The following is a 5,210-nucleotide window of genomic DNA, read 5'->3' as shown; positions in this document are numbered from 1 at the left end:
ACTACATCTTGAAAAAATTATATATATTACATATTATATATTATTCATTACATATTGCACATTATATTTTATATAGCATATATTATACATTACATTATATAGTATACACTATATTATATATTAAATGTAATTATATAATATATAGCATACATATATAACATAATATACCACATACAATTATGTTATATATGACATATATAATATACATATAATATACATGAAGTGGGAATTTCTGGTTTCTTTGGAAACCCAGTTGTGTTACATGATGTTTTTCTGAAAGTTGTGTTGTGAGAGGATGTTTTGCTGAATCAGACATGTGAGAGGGTATGTGATGTTAAGAACGTATAAATGGAACCCCATAAACAGTGAAAAGAGGCTTTTGCATTGCTAAGCCTTGCAACACTTCACTAGTCGTGCAACACGTTGCTGGTCTTCACTGATCTTAGCTGGTCTTTACTGGTCTTCACTGGTCTTCACTTCATAGAGAAGCTCAGTGAGGAGTTCATCTTGGGACGACATTGATTAAGGGCACCAGTTGCTCTTGCAGCAAACCCAGGTCCAGTTACCAGCACCTATATGGTGGCTCCCAATCATTGGTAGCTATTCTGGCTCCGGAAGATCCAATGCCCTCTTCTGACTTCCATGGTTACCAGAAACACACATTGTACAATACTTACATGCATGCAAAAGACCTAAAAACATAAAATAAAAAATAAATTTTACCAGGAAAGAAGTTCATTCTGGGCTTCATCCTGTTTGTCACAGTGATCTTTTCTTCAAGATTGGTCATAAAGATTGTCACCAGGGTAAGCAACATGGGAAAACAGGCAAGGAACTTGTAGCTGAAATATTCTGTGAATTAAAAACTCAGTTTAACAAACAAATCAAAAGCTAGCTCAAAACCGTGCCCAGGAGCAGATTATGAGCTCCAGCTGCCCCTCACCCCCGAGAGACAGCTTTACTCCCAGGGGTTCTGACACCATCAGATTCACTGGTAAGTCCCCCCTGCCCCAATACCTGGCCTAACTGGCTCTCCCCGCTCCCAGGCCCAGATGACACAGGACCTCCCACATTGCTGGAGACACATTTTCCTTCCAGTCTACAACTGTACCTGGGAGTAGATCCTGCGGTCCAGCACCCTACAACCCACCCACAACCAGAGCCAGTTTGACTCCCAATAGGTCTGCCACAGCCAGGCTCACAGATCAGGCACTCGAGACTCCCTCCTATTGCCTGACCCAAGGAGACCCAACATAACCATACTCACAGGAGGGACATGCTCCAGTCAGAGACAGCAAGGGTAGTTAAAACCAGAGATAACCAGATGGTGAGAGGCAAGCATAAGAACTTAAGCAACAGAAACCAATGCCACGTGGCAATGTCAGAACCCAGTTCTCCCACAACAGCAAACTCTGGATACCCTAACACACCTGAAAAGCAAAACTCTGACCTGAAATCCCATTTCATGAAGATGATAGAGCACCTCAGGTCATAAATAACTCCCTTAAAGAAATACAGGAGAACACAGGCAAACAGCTAGAAGCCCTTAAAGTACAAACACATAAATCCCTTAAAGAAACACAGGAAAACACAATCAAATAGGTGAAGGAACTGAACAAAATTGTCCAGGATCTAAAATGATAATAGAAACAATAAAGAAACCACAAAGGGAGACAGCCCTGGAGATGGAAAATCTAGGAAAAAAAAAAAGCAGGAGTCACAGATGCAAGCATCACCAACAGAATACAAGAGATAGAAGAGAGAATCTCAGGGGTAGAAGATGCCATAGAAGACATTGATGTAACAGTCAAAGAAACCACAAAGTGTAAAAAGCTCCTAATCCAAAACATCCAGGAAATTCAGGACACAATGAGAAGACCAAACCTAAGAATAATATGTATAGAAGATTCCCAAATCAAAGGGCCAGTAAACATCTCAACAAAATCATAGAAGAAAACTTCCCTAACATAAAGAAAGAGAGACCCATAAATGTACAAGAAGCCCACAGAATGCCAAATAAATTGGACCCGAAAATAAATTCCTCTAGTCACATAATAATCAAAACACCAAATGCATAGAACAAAGAAAATATTAAAAGCTGTAAGGGAAAAAGGTCCAAGTAACATATAAAGTCAGGTCTATCAGAGTTACACCAGACTTCTCAAAAGAAACTCTAAAAGCCAGAAGATCTTGAGTAGATGTAATAAAGACCCTAAGAGAACACAATGCCAGTCCAGGCTACTATACCCAGCAAAACTCTCAATTACCATAGATGGAGAAAACAAGATATTCCATGACAAAACCTAATTTACACAATATCTTTCCACTAAACCAGTCCTACATAGGATAAGAGATGGAAAACTCCACACAGTCGGGTGTGATGGCACATGCCTTTGATCCCAGCACTCGGGAGGCAGAGGCAGGCGGGTTTCTGAGTTCGAGGCCAGCCTGGTCTACAAAGTGAGTTCCAGGACAGCCAGTGCTATACAGAGAAACCCTGTCTCGAAAAACCAAAAAACCAACCAACCAACCAACCAACCAACCAAACAAACAAACAAAAACCCTCCACATATGGAGGGAAACTACACCCTAGAAAAAGCAAAAAATTAATCTTTTTACAACAACCCCAAAAGAAGAGAACCACACAAATATACCACCTCAAACAACAAAAATAACAGGAAGCAATGATCATTGGTCTTTAATATCTCTCAACATCAATTGATTTAATTTCCCAATAAAAAACACATAGGCTAACAGACTGGATATATAAGCAGTACCCAGCATTTTGCTGCATACAGGAAATACACCTCAGTGACAAAGGCAGACACTACCTCAGAACAAAAGGTTGGAAAAAAAATTTCCAAGCAAATGGTCCCAAGAAAAAAGCTGGACTAGCCATTCTAATATCTAATAAAATAGACTTCCAAACAAAAGTTATCAAAAAAGATGGGAAAGGACGCTTCAAACTCATCAAAGGAAAAAATCCACCAAGATGAACTCTTAATTCTGAACATCTGTGCCCCAAATGCAAGGGCATCCATATTTGTAAAAGAGATGTTACTTAAACTCAAAGCACATATTGAACCTCACATAATAATAATGGAATACTTCAACACCCCATTCTCATCAATGGACAGGTCATTGAAACAGAAACTAAACAGAGACACAGTGAAACTAACAAGTTATGAACCAAATGGATTTAACAGATCTCTACATAACACTTCACTGTAAAACAAAAGAATACGCCTTCTTCTCAGAACCTCATGGTACCTTCTTCAAAACTGATCATATAATCGGTCACAAAACCAGCCTCAACAGATACAAGAAGGTTGAAATAATCCCACACATTCTATCAGATCACCATAGACTAAGGCGGTCTTCCATAACAACAAAAACAATAGAAAGCCCACATACTCATGGAAGCTGAACAACTCTCTACTCAATGGTAACTTGGTTAGGGAAGATATAAATAAAGAAATTAAAGACTTTTTAGAGTTTAATGAAAATGAAGGTACAACATATCCAAACTTAAGGGACACAATGCGCTAAGAGGAAAACTCATAAAGAAGTTGGAGAGAGCTTACACTGGCAGCTTAACAGCCAATCTGAAAGCTCTAGAACAGAAAGAAGCAAGACACCCAAGAGGAGCAGACAGCAGGAAATAATCAAACTCAGGGTTGAAATCAACCAAGTAAAAACAAAGAGAACTATACAAAAAAAAAAAAAAATCAACAAAATTAGGAGCTGGTTCTTTGAGAAAATCAACAAGATAGATAAACCCTTAGCCAGACTAACTAGAGGGCACAAAGACAGTATCCAAATTAACAAAATCAGAAATGAAAAGGGAAACACAACAACAGAAACTGAGGAAATTAAACAAACAAACAAACAAACAGATCCTACTACAAAAGACTATACTCAACAAAACTGGAAAAAGTTAGATGAAACTGATGACTTTCTAGACAGATATCAGGTATCAAAGTTAAATCAGGATCAGATAAACCATCCAAATGGACCTATAACTTCTAAGGAGATAGAAGCAGTCATTAAAAGTCTTCCAACCAAAAATAAGCCCAGGGCCAGATAATTTTAGTGCAGAATTCTATCAGATCTTCTAAGAAGACCTAATACCAATACTTCTCAAGCTATTTCGTAAAATAGAAACAGAAGGAACACAACTCAATTTGTTTCATAAAGCCACAGTTATGCTGATACCTAAACCACACAAAGATCCAAAAAAGAAAGAAAACTTCAGATCAATTTCCCTTATGAATATTAATACAAAAATACTCAATAAAATTCTTGCAAACCAAATCCAAGAACACATCAAAATGACCATTCACCATGACCAAGTAGGCTTCATCCTAGGGATGCAGGGATGGTTCAATATGTGGAAATCCATCAACATAATCCACTATATAAACAAATTCAAAAAAAAAAAAGCACATGATCATTACATGTACATTAGATACTGAAAAAGTCTTTGACAAAAATACAACACCCCTTCATGTTAAAAGTCTTGGAAAGATCAGGAATTCAAGGCACATACCTAACCAAAATAAAAGCATTATACATTAAACCAATAACCAACATCAAATTAAAAGGAGAGAAACTTGAAGCAATTCCACTAAAATCAGGGACTAGACAAGGCTGCTCACTCTCTCCCTATCTATTCAAATAGTACTTGAAGTTCTAGCTAGATTAATTAAACGACAAAAGGAGGTCTAAGGCATACGAATTGGAAAGGAAGAAGTCAAGATATCACTATTTGCAGCTGATATGATTGTATACATATGTAACCTCCAAAATTGTACCAGAGAGCTCATACAGCTGATAAACAACTTCAGCAAAGTAGCTGGATATAAAATTAAGTCAAACAAATCAGTGGCCTTCCTTCCTTTACACAAAGGATAAACTAAGAAAGAAATTAGGGGAATAACACCCTTCACAATAATCACAAATAATATAAAATACCTTGGTGTGATTAACTAAGCAAGTGAAGGATTTGTATGGCAAGAACTTCAAGTCTTTGAAGAAAGAAATCGAAGATCTCAGAAGATGGAAAGATCTCCTGAATTGGCAGGATTAATATAGTAAAAATGGCCATCTTACTAGAAGCAATCTACAGATTTGATGCAATCCCCATCAAAGTTTCAACTCAATTCTTCATATATATATATATATATATATATATATATATATATATATAT

This window comes from Mus pahari, chromosome 18 (assembly GCF_900095145.1).
Source record: "Mus pahari chromosome 18, PAHARI_EIJ_v1.1, whole genome shotgun sequence".
Lineage (NCBI taxonomy): Eukaryota > Metazoa > Chordata > Mammalia > Rodentia > Muridae > Mus > Mus pahari.
The sequence above is the reverse complement of the archived record's forward strand: the minus strand, read 5'-3'. Positions refer to the sequence as shown.